The following is a 12500-nucleotide window of genomic DNA, read 5'->3' on the forward strand; positions in this document are numbered from 1 at the left end:
TCTGTTTCCCTCTGTCAGGAAGAGCCCTCATCCCTCCACCCTCTCTGTTTCCCTCTGTCAGGAAGAGCCCTCTCCCCTCCAATCTCTCTGTTTCCCTCTGTCAGGAGAAGCCCTCACCCCTCCACTCCCTCTGTTTCCCTCTGTCAGGAAGAGCCCTCGCCCTTCCACTCTCTCTGTTTCCCTCTGTCAGGAAGAGCCTCTACCCCTCCACTCGCTCTGTTTCCCTCTTGTCAGGAAGAGCCCTCATCCCTCCACTCTCTCTGTTTCCCTCTGTCAGGAAGAGCCCTCATCCCCTCCACTCTCTCTCGTTTCCCTCTGTCAGGAAGAGCCCTCTCCCCTCCAATCTGACTTCCCTTGTCAGGAGCGCCCCCCACTCTCTGTTTCCCTCTGTCAGGAAGAGCCCTCATCCCTCCACTCTCTCTGTGGTTTCCCTCTGTCAGGAATAGCTCTCGTCCCTCCACTCTCATTTCCCTCTCAGCACTTTGCCCTTCACTTCTGCCTCCCAAGGTCACCATGCCCACCTTCCTCCATGCACTCTGACTGTCTGTCTCCTCATCTTTAACACCCCCTACTCTTTATTCATCTATCTCTCTCTGGCTTCACTCCCTCTCCATTTATTTAAAACAGCCGCTTATTCCTCACCTTCCCACTTCCTTCCCACCCCTGCCAATTTTCTCCTCTCACTCTCAGTCCACCTTTCTGCTGCTCATCTTATTGTATTTTTGTATCTCCGTCTCTTTCCATTCACTCCATGACACCCCCCCCCCCTCTTTCTCTTTCTCTGTGTCACTCACCATCCCCCACCTTCTCTTCTATCTCTCCTTCCATCCCTACTCCCTCCCTCTCGCTCAGCGGTGTGTGTCGGTCGGGGCTTGCAGGCTGTAGCTGCTGATGCACTCCTGGTCATTAATAAAAGTCAGGAAATGCATCTGAGCCCCAGTGGCTGACAGCCTCTCAGACTAACAGGAAATGGGTGTTTGGCCGGCGGCCAACCCTGCTTTTTCAGGGTCTAGTTTGGAGCCAATCAACAAGCCCTGGTCAGTTAATGGACCACGGATATTTTGGTTAAATATCACAAACAATTATGGGGGCGCGAAAGGGGGGCTGGGGGGAAGAGGGGGAGAGGGATTGCCTCATAGACATAGGACTAGGGGGAATAGGGGTAGGGATGGAGGGGGGTGGCAAAGTTAATGGTTAGGGGAGGGCATGGGGCCAGGAGGGAGAAATTGTAGTGTTCCATTCCAGCAGGGCCAGAGACTATAGCCAGGGATTGGAGGGAACAGGGGGAGAGCTGGGAGTAGTGATAGGGTTGGGGGGTGAGTAGGGGATAGGGAGGAGGGAGGAGGGATTATATGGCTCTGTTATGAAGCTCAGTGTGATATAGAATGAGGGGATGAGGGGAGCTTGACTACGGCTGCATTTCAATCCATAGAGAGGTTTCCCTCCCTATGCCTGCATTCACTTCCCTTGAATGAGGAGTACATGGAGGGAGGGAATGAGGACAGAGGGAAGGGAGCAAATGTCTGGAATGAAACAAAGTCAGAGTACATGTAACTCCCAAAATAACGGAAACACCAAAATAAAGTGTCTTAATAGGGCTTTGGGTCATCATGAGCCAGAGCAGCTTCAATGTACCTTGGTGTAGATTCTACAAGTGTCTGAAACTTGATTGGAGGAATGTGACACCATTCTTCCATGATAAGTTCCATCATTTGGTGTTTTGTTGATGGTGGTGGAAGTCGTGGCACCGCTCCAGAATCTCCCATCAGTGTTCAATTGGGTTGAGATCTGGTGACTGAGACGGCCATGGCATGTGATTTACATCGTTTTCATGCTCATCAAGCCACTCAGTGACTACTCCTGCCCTGTGGTTGGGGACAAAACACTTCAGCGAGCAGGCCTTTCTAATTGACCTGGCCCGGGTATCCTGGAAGGATATTGACCTCATCCCGTCAGTAGAGGATGCCTGGTTATTCTTTAAAAGTGCCTCTGCCATCTCAACAAGCATGCCCCATACATTTGTAGACCAAGAAACAGATATAGCCCTTGGTCTCTCTCCAGACCTGACTGCCCTTGACCAACACATCTGGTGTTCTGCATTAGCATCGAAAACCCCCGTGATATGCAGGAACCAATATACACAGGCAGTTAGGAAAGCTACGGATAGATTTTTAAGAGAAACTGCATCTGGAGCACAAACTCCAAAAAGTTCTGGGACACTGTAAAATCCATGGAGAATAAGAGCACCTCCTCCCAGCTGCCCACTGCACTGAGGCTAGGAAACACTGTCACCACTGATAAATCCACTATAATTGAGAATTTCAATAAGCATTTTTTCTACGGCTGGCCATGCTTTCCACCTGGCTACCCCTACCCCGGTCATCTTACCCCCCACAGCATCTTGCCCAAGCCTCCTCCATTTCTCCTTCACCCAAATCCAGACAGCTGATGTTTTGAAAGAGCTGCAAAATCTGGACCCCTACAAATCAGCCAGGCTAGACAATCTGGACCGTCTCTTTCTAAAATGATCTGCCGAAATTGTTGCAACCCCTATTACTAGCCCGTTCAACCTCTCTTTCGTATCGTCTGAGATTCCCAAAGATTGGAACGCTGCCGTGGTCATCCCCATCTTCAAATGGGGAGACACTCTAGACCCAAACTGCCTCAGACCTATATCTATTCTACCCTGCCTTTCTAAGGTCTTTGAAAGCCAAGTTAACAAACAGATCACCGACCATTTCGAATCCCACTGTACCCGCTATGCAATCTGGTTTCCGAGCTGGTCATGGGTGCACCTCAGCCACGCTCAAGGTCCTAAACGATATCATAACCGCCATCAATAAGAGACAATACTGTGCAGCCATATTAATCGACCTGGCCAAGGCTTTCGACTCTGTCAATCACCATATTCTTATCGGCAGCCTCAACAGCCTTGGTTTCTCAAATGATTGCCTCGCCTGGTTTACCAACTACTTCTCTGATAGAGTTCAATGTGTCAAATCGGAGTGCCTGTTGTCTGGACCTATGGCAGTCTCTATGGGGGTGCCACAGGGTTCAATTCTCGGGCCGACTCTTTTCTCTGTATACATCCATGATGTCGCTCGTGCTGCTGGTGATTCTCTGATCCACCTCTACGCAGACGACACCATTCTGTATACTTCTGGCCCTTCTTTGGACACTGTGTTAACAAACCTCCAAACAAGCTTCAATGTTATATAACTCTCTTCCGTGGCCTCCAACTGCTCTTAAATGCAGGTAAACCTAAATGCATCCTCTTCAACCGATTGCTGCCCGCACCTGCCCGCCCGTCCAGCATCACTACTCTGGACGGTTCTCAACTAGCCTACTTGGTTGAATAAAGGTGAAATAAATAAATAATAAATAAAATAGCCATGGTATCCAAAATAATGGCTTGTCCAGCATTTTCATACATGACCCTAAGCACAATGACATGTTAATTGCTTAATTAACTCAGGAACCACACCAATGTGGAAGCACCTGCTACCAATATACTTTGAATCCCTCATTTACTCAATTATTTCCATTATTTTGGCAGTTACCTGTAGGTTGTGTAGTACAACGGAATGTAACGTAGCCTGAGTGGTTGTCTATAGGTCTGTAGTTGGGTTTAGACAGTATAACTGAATGTAACATAGCCTGAGTGGTTGTCTATAGGTCTGTAGTTGGGTTTAGACAGTATAACTGAATGTAACGTAGCCTGAGTGGTTGTCTATAGGTCTGTAGTTTGGTTTAGACAGTATAACTGAATGTAACGTAGCCTGAGTGGTTGTCTATAGGTCTGTAGTTTGGTTTAGACAGTATAACTGAATGTAACGTAGCCTGAGTGGTTGTCTATAGGTCTGTAGTTTGGTTTAGACAGTATAACTGAATGTAACGTAGCCTGAGTGGTTGTCTATAGGTCTGTAGTTTGGTTTAGACAGTATAACTGAATGTAACGTAGCCTGAGTGGTTGTCTATAGGTCTGTAGTTTGGTTTAGACAGTATAACTGAATGTAACGTAGCCTGAGTGGTTGTCTATAGGTCTGTAGTTTGGTTTAGACAGTATAACTGAATGTAACGTAGCCTGAGTGGTTGTCTATAGGTCTGTAGTTTGGTTTAGACAGTATAACTGAATGTAACGTAGCCTGAGTGGTTGTCTATAGGTCTGTAGTTTGGTTTAGACAGTATAACTGAATGTAACGTAGCCTGAGTGGTTCTCTATAGGTCTGTAGTGGCGCAACATAGCTTCTGCGTGTAAATCAGCTAGAAAGATGTGTCGGCATCGAGTAATTGTCTCTGGCCCCCTCCCAGTTAGGGGGAGTGATGAGCTCTACAGCAGAGTCTCACAACTCAATCGCTGGTTGAAAACTGTTTTCTGCCCCTCCCAAAAGATAGAATTTGTAGATAATTGGCCCTCTTTCTGGGACTCGCCCACAAACAGGACCAAGCCTGACCTGCTGAGGAGTGACGGACTCCATCCTAGCTGGAGGGGTGCTCTCATTTTATCTACCAACATAGACAGGGCTCTAACTCCTCTAGCTCCACAATGAAATAGGGTGCAGGCCAGGCAGCAGGCTGTTAGCCAGCCTGCCAGCATAGTGGAGTCTGCCACTAGCACAGTCAGTGTAGTCAGCTCAGCTATCACCATTGAGACCGTGTCTGTGCCTCGACCTAGGTTGGGCAAAACTAAACATGGCGGTGTTCGCCTTAGAAATCTCACTAGGATAAAGACCACCTCCATTCCTGTCATTATTGAAAGAGATCATGATACCTCACATCTCAAAATAGGGCTACTTAATGTTAGATCCCTTACTTCAAAGGCAATTATAGTCAATGAACTAATCACTGATCATAATCTTGATGTGATTGGCCTGACTGAAACATGGCTTAAGCCTGATGAATTTACTGTGTTAAATGAGGCCTCACCTCCTGGCTACACTAGTGACCATATCCCCCGTGCATCCCGCAAAGGCGGAGGTGTTGCTAACATTTACGATAGCAAATTTCAATTTACAAAAAAAAAAATGACGTTTTCGTCTTTTGAGCTTCTAGTCATGAAATCTATGCAGCCTACTCAATCACTTTTTATAGCTACTGTTTACAGGCCTCCTGGGCCATATACAGCGTTCCTCACTGAGTTCCCTGAATTCCTATCGGACCTTGTAGTCATAGCGGATAATATTCTAATCTTTGGTGACTTTAATATTCACATGGAAAAGTCCACAGACCCACTCCAAAAGGCTTTCGGAGCCATCATCGACTCAGTGGGTTTTGTCCAACATGTCTCTGGACCCACTCACTGTCACAGTCATACGCTGGACCTAGTTTTGTCCCATGGAATAAATGTTGTGGATCTTAATGTTTTTCCTCATAATCCTGGACTATCGGACCACCATTTTATTACGTTTGCAATTGCAACAAATAATCTGCTCAGACCCCAACCAAGGATCATCAAAAGTCGTGCTATAAATTCACAGACAACACAAAGATTCCTTGATGTCCTTCCAGACTCCTTCTGCCTACCCAAGGACGCCAGAGGACAAAAATCAGTTAACCACCTAACTGAGGAACTCAACTTAACCTTGCGCAATACCCTAGATGCAGTTGCACCCCTAAAAACTAAAAACATTTCTCATAAGAAACTAGCTCCCTGGTACACAGAAAATACCCGAGCTCTGAAGCAAGCTTCCAGAAAATTGGAACGGAAATGGCGCCACACCAAACTGGAAGTCTTCCGACTAGCTTGGAAAGACAGTACTGTGCAGTACCGAAGAGCCCTTACTGCTGCTCGATCATCCTATTTTTCTAACTTAATTGAGGAAAATAAGAACAATCCGAAATTCCTTTTTGATACTGTCGCAAAGCTAACTAAAAAGCAGCATTCCCCAAGAGAGGATGACTTTCACTTTAGCAGTGATAAATTCATGAACTTCTTTGAGGAAAAGATTATGATTATTAGAAAGCAAATTACGGACTCTTCCTTAAATCTGCGTATTCCTTCAAAGCTCAGTTGTCCTGAGTCTGCACAACTCTGCCAGGACCTAGGATCAAGAGAGACACTCAAGTGTTTTAGTACTATATCTCTTGACACAATGATGAAAATAATCATGGCCTCTAAACCTTCAAGCTGCATACTGGACCCTATTCCAACTAAACTACTGAAAGAGCTGCTTCCTGTGCTTGGCCCTACTATGTTGAACATAATAAACGGCTCTCTATCCACCGGATGTGTACCAAACTCATTAAAAGTGGCAGTAATAAAGCCTCTCTTGAAAAAGCCAAACCTTGACCCAGAAAATATAAAAAACTATCGGCCTATATCGAATCTTCCATTCCTCTCAAAAATTTTAGAAAAGGCTGTTGCGCAACAACTCACTGCCTTCCTGAAGACAAACAATGTATACGAAATGCTTCAGTCTGGTTTTAGACCCCATCATAGCACTGAGACGGCACTTGTGAAGGTGGTAAATGACATTTTAATGGCATCGGACCGAGGCTCTGCATCTGTCCTCGTGCTCCTAGACCTTAGTGCTGCTTTTGATACCATCGATCACCACATTCTTTTGGAGAGATTGGAAACCCAAATTGGTCTACACGGACAAGTTCTGGCCTGGTTTAGATCTTATCTGTCGGAAAGATATCAGTTTGTCTCTGTGAATGGTCTGTCCTCTGACAAATCAACTGTAAATTTCGGTGTTCCTCAAGGTTCCGTTTTAGGACCACTTTTGTTTTCACTATATATTTTACCTCTTGGGGATGTTATTCGAAAACATAATGTTAACTTTCACTGCTATGCAGATGACACACAGCTGTACATTTCAATTAAACATGGTGAAGCCCCAAAATTGCCCTTGCTAGAAGAATGTGTTTCAGACATAAGGAAGTGGATGGCTGCAAACTTTCTACTTTTAAACTCGGACAAAACAGAGATGCTTGTTCTAGGTCCCAAGAAACAAAGAGATCTTCTGTTGAATCTGACAATTAATCTTAATGGTTGTACAGTCGTCTCAAATAAAACTGTGAAGGACCTCGGCGTTACTCTGGACCCTGATCTCTCTTTTGAAGAACATATCAAGACCATTTCAAGGACAGCTTTTTTCCATCTACGAAACATTGCAAAAATCAGGAACTTTCTGTCCAAAAATGATGCAGAAAAATTAATCCATGCTTTTGTCACTTCCAGGTTAGACTACTGCAATGCTCTACTTTCCGGCTACCCGGATAAAGCACTAAATAAACTTCAGTTAGTGCTAAATACGGCTGCTAGAATCCTGACTAGAACCAAAGAATTTGATCATATTACTCCAGTGCTAGCCTCTCTACACTGGCTTCCTGTCAAAGCAAGGGCTGATTTCAAGGTTTTACTGCTAACCTACAAAGCATTACATGGGCTTGCTCCTATCTATCTCTCTGATTTGGTCCTGCCGTACATACCTACACGTACGCTACGGTCACAAGACGCAGGCCTCCTAATTGTCCCTAGAATTTTTAAGCAAACAGCTGGAGGCAGGGCTTTCTCCTATAGAGCTCCATTTTTATGGAACGGTCTGCCTACCCATGTCAGAGACGCAAACTCGGTCTCAACCTTTAAGTCTCTACTGAAGACTCATCTCTTCAGTGGGTCATATGATTGAGTGTAGTCTGGCCCAGGAGTGGGAGGGTGAACGGAAAGGCTCTGGAGCAACGAACCACCCTTGCTGTCTCTGCCTGGCCGGTTCCCCTCTTTCCACTGGGATTCTCTGCCTCTAACCCTATTACAGGGGCTGAGTCACTGGCTTTACTGGGGCTCTCTCATGCCGTCCCTGGAGGAGGTGCGTCACCTGAGTGGGTTGAGTCACTGATGTGGTCATCCTGTCTGGGTTGGCGCTCCCCCCCCCCCTTAAGTTGTGCCGTGGCGGAGGTCTTTGTGGGCTATACTCAGCCTTGTCTCAGGATGGTAAGTTGGTGGTTGAAGATATCCCTCTAGTGGTGTGGGGGCTGTGCTTTGGCAAAGTGGGTGGGGTTATATCCTTCCTGTTTGGCCCTGTCCGGGGGTGTCCTCGGAGTGGGCCACAGTGTCTCCTGACCCCTCCTGTCTCAGCCTCCAGTATTTATGCTGCAGTAGTTTATGTGTCGGGGGGCTAGGGTCAGTTTGTTATATCTGGAGTACTTCTCCTGTCCTATTCGGTGTCCTGTGTGAATCTAAGTGTGCGTTCTCTAATTCTCTCCTTCTCTCTTTCTCTCTCTCGGAGGACCTGAGCCCTAGGACCATGCCCCAGGACTACCTGACATGATGACTCCTTGCTGTCCCCAGTCCACCTGGCTGTGCTGCTGCTCCAGTTTCAACTGTTCTGCCTTATTATTATTCGACCATGCTGATCATTTATGAACATTTGAACATCTTGGCCATGTTCTGTTATAATCTCCACCCGGCACAGCCAGAAGAGGACTGGCCATCCCACATATGCTCTCTCTAATTCTCTCTTTCTTTCTCTCTCTCGGAGGACCTGAGCCCTAGGACCATGCCCCAGGAATACCTGACATGATGACTCCTTGCTGTCCCCAGTCCACCTGACTGTGCTGCTGCTCCAGTTTCAACTATTCTGCCTTATTATTATTCGACCATGCTGGTCATTTATGAACATTTGAACATCTTGACCATGTTTTGTTATAATCTCCACCCGGCACAGCCAGAAGAGGACTGGCCACCCCACATAGCCTGGTTCCTCTCTAGGTTTCTTCCTAGGTTTTGGCCTTTCTAGGGAGTTTTTCCTAGCCACCGTGCTTCTTCACCTGCATTGCTTGCTGTTTGGGGTTTTAGGCTGGGTTTCTGTACAGCACTTTGAGATATCAGCTGATGTACGAAGGGCTATATAAAATAAATTTGATTTGATTGATTTGATTTGATTTAGACAATATAACTGAATGTAACGTAGCCTGAGTGGTTGTCTATAGGTCTGTAGTTTGGTTTAGACAGTATAACTGAATGTAACGTAGCCTGAGTGGTTGATATAGGTCTGTAGTTGGGTTTAGACAGTATAACTGAGTTGGACTGATGTGCGTGTGTCAGCACTGGACTGCAGTGTGTTGTGTAACCTGATCCTGAGCGCCTAGCAGGGGAGCTGACCCACAGCTCTGGGGTTCTGCATCAGAGTGTTCACAGTGCATGCCTGTGGAACTGTGACAGTGGGACACACACAGCACAGAGTCCTGGCAGAAATGAATGACTTTGTCAGCTGTGTGCCGGTCGTTAACCAGGCCATTTAACATTGATCCTGCAGAACGCTCTCCATCCCTCCATCTCTCTATCCCTCCATCCACTCCTCTATACCCTCTATCCCTCCATCCACTCCTCTATACCCTCTATCCCTCCAACCACTCCTCTATACCCTCTATCCCTCCATCCACTCCTCTATACCCTCTATCCCTCCATCCACTCCTCTATACCATCTATCCCTCCATCCACTCCTCTATACCCTCTATCCCTCCATCCACTCCCCTATACCCTCAATCCCTCCATCCACTCCTCTATACCCTCTATCCCTCCATCCACTCCTCTATACCCTCTATCCCTCCATCCACTCCTCTATACCCTCTATCGCTCCATCCACTCCTCTATACCCTCTATCCCTCCATCCACTCCTCTATACCCTCTATCCCTCTATCCACTCCTCTATACCCTCTATCCTCCTCCACCCCACAGTCCTCTCTACTCTCCATCATTCAATCCTTCAAACCTTCATTTGTCTTTATGCCCTCCATCCCTCTATGACTTTTCCAACTCCCCCTCTTTCTCATTGGGCATTCCTGCAAGATGACCAATCTGCCTCCTTTTCGCTCCTTTCTCTCCTCCTCGCTTCCCCCTTTCTTTCCCTCACACGCCACACACACACACACACACACACACACACACACACACACACACACACACACACACACACACACACACACACACACACACTCCTCTCTGCACTCCTCTCAGGTATTTCCCCCAGCAGGAAGCAGTGCTGTTTGTTCCTGTGACATTAGAACCCTGAGCAGTGTATGGTTACCATGGAGATGACTGTGTAGGGATGTGTGGATGTATATAAAGAACCTGCTGAGTAAGGCAGATGGCCAGCCGAACGGAAGGGTCTGGAATATACATTTTGACTGCAAAAATATATATATGATCAATATTGACATTGACCGTTATTATCATTACCTAGAGTGCTGCTGACAAGGCTTTCCAGAATGACACCGGAAGTTATCAAATACTGAAGTTTTCAAAATAAAGCAACTTAGAGCAACCATTTTGTCTTGAAGGTGTTTTAGAGGCTCTCGGGGCTGTGTCTGTGGGTGAGAGGACTCAGAGTGGCACAGAACCAATGACGTCTTGTATAAAGGTTGAGTGACAGCTTTGTGACAGGAGTGTCTGACCTGTGTGTCTTATGAGGGCTTTTGATAGTTCCTGTGGCTCCCCAACACCACTAACCTCTCTCTTTCCTGCTCACTCTCTTTCTCTCACTCTCTCTCTCTCTTTCTCTTCCTCTCTCTGATACGGTCAGCCTAGTGAGGCTTTTTATGACTTAACCCCACTCAGTGCATTCCCCTCCAATCTCCTTATTTTCCCTCTTTCTCTTCTTCTCCCTTGCTCACCCCTTGCTCACCCCTTGCTCATCCCTTGCTCATCGCATGCTCTTTGGTCTCCCCTCTCTGTTTTCCTCTCTGTCTCCCTTTTTCTCCCACTCTCACTTCCTCTGTCTTTTCTCTCCCTCTCGTTTCTCTCTTTCTTGTGCTCACTCTCCCTTTTTCTCCCCTTCTCTATGTTACCTCTCTCTCTCTCTTTCGACAGGCTCTGCTCATAGACTCATATGGAACAGTACCTGAGGGAGAACAAATGAGAGATTCAGTTTCAGCCTGATGATGCCACTTAGCCATTAACTATCTGCAGCAAACATGTAACCTCCACGCTGAACAGAAGCCTCCCCTGCTTCCCTCTACCATTCATGTCCAACCCCCTCCCGTCCTCCCTCCCTCCATCTCTCCCTCTCTCTCTGTGTCTCTCATGCACTCACTTACACACACTCTCGGCTCGCAGAGAATGAGAGGATAAACGCACAGACAGGAAGGACTGACCCGAGAGAGTTAGAGTGAGAGACAGAGGCTAGAGAGAGAGAGAGAGAGAGAGAGCAAGAGAGCAAGGGGGAGAGGAACAGAGAGAGTGAGAGAGACTATCCAGCATTCAGTCTTTATGCTTTCAGCGAGAGGAGAGAGAAAAACTACAGAGCCATACTACTGCAATCTCCCTGACTGCTGAGATATTGGAACTCCTTCACTTTTATTTGTTAACTTTTTTCACAAGCTTTCCTTATTTTTTAAGATTACAATTATTTGTTAATTCTGATGCGGAGGACCTGGCTGTTACTTTTTCTTGGGTTCTCTGGGATATTTCTCACGACACTCTGCCCTCTGGTCTCCACACTGTGGACCAGAGACCTCTCTGCCCCTGCTGTGCCCCTGACAAGGCATTGTCGAACAGCTGCTTGTCGTTTGGGCAATTGGTTGATTGTCGTCAGGGCTGGGTTGTTGCTTCTTCATCTTTGCGGGGAATGACCCTAGGAGGCGTGGGATTGGTTGCACTCCAGGGACGCTCCTGAAAAGACTGCGGAGGGGACTCAAGGCGCTGTGGCCCCACGGAACTGAGAGTGCCGCCCCTCCCCCTCATCAACCCCAAGACACCCCATTTCACTGCAGCATGGATCTCCCCCCATTTAGAGGTAGGTACAAAACAACCCCCCTCCCAATATACTGTACCAACCCACCCATCTCTATTTTATGAGAAAAAACACTAAAAGCAGGTGATCAAAGAGCTTTTACCAGACTCTCACATGTATTCTTTATATTAAATGTAACTCTGTGTTGAAGTGGCCTACTTTCTGTAGCTTCTTTGCTATCCCTACTGTTTAAAGCTTTATATTGCTGGGATAGTGGTGTGGTTTGGTGTGTCTAACTGGGAGAGTGGTGTGTTGTGTCTAACTGGGAGAGTGGTGTGGTGTGGTTTGGTCCGGTATGTTGTGTAACTGGTTTATTTTGCTGTGTCTAACTGGGAGAGTGGTTTGGTGTGGTGTGTCTAACTGGGAGAGTGGTTTGGTGTGTTTAACTGATGTGGTGTGTGTAAGTGGGATGGTGTGTAAACTGTAACTGGGATAGTTTAGTGTTGTGTGTTTAACTGGTGTGGTGTGTGTGTGTAAGTGGGATAGGGACATGTGGGGTTGCCATTGATTGTTCTCAAGGTCGGATACTGTATGTCAATACCCATCTCCGCTGTGCCTGACTGGAGGGGCGGATGGATGAACGAGGGATAGAGGGATGGCATGAGTGGAGAGGGTTTTTTCTAACACCAGGCCAGAGGAGTGGTTGTTTGAAAGAATACTCTTGTGGAAAGTATTGAATTTGACAATAATGTATATGTTTGGTTGTAAAATGCATACAAATGTATCTCTTCATGTTCCAAGGTTTAATGTTTGGAAATAGGGGCT

The 12500-nt window shown here is 46.7% G+C and overlaps 1 protein-coding gene across 1 annotated transcript in view; it reads left to right on the forward strand.

The window, feature by feature from the left end:
- The first annotated feature begins 8892 nt into the window (after nt 1–8892).
- The window catches only part of LOC110533717 (protein sprouty homolog 3), a 19834-nt gene continuing 16226 nt past the window's right edge, over nt 8893–12500 (forward strand). The window contains exon 1 of the mRNA XM_090186438.1: nt 8893–11738. The gene's annotated coding sequence lies outside the window, so the exon portion shown is untranslated. The remainder of the gene's footprint in view (nt 11739–12500) is intronic.

Source organism: Oncorhynchus mykiss, chromosome 10, assembly GCF_057628025.1.
Source record: "Oncorhynchus mykiss isolate SJ-2025 chromosome 10, ASM5762802v1, whole genome shotgun sequence".
In the NCBI taxonomy this organism is placed as follows: domain Eukaryota; kingdom Metazoa; phylum Chordata; class Actinopteri; order Salmoniformes; family Salmonidae; genus Oncorhynchus; species Oncorhynchus mykiss.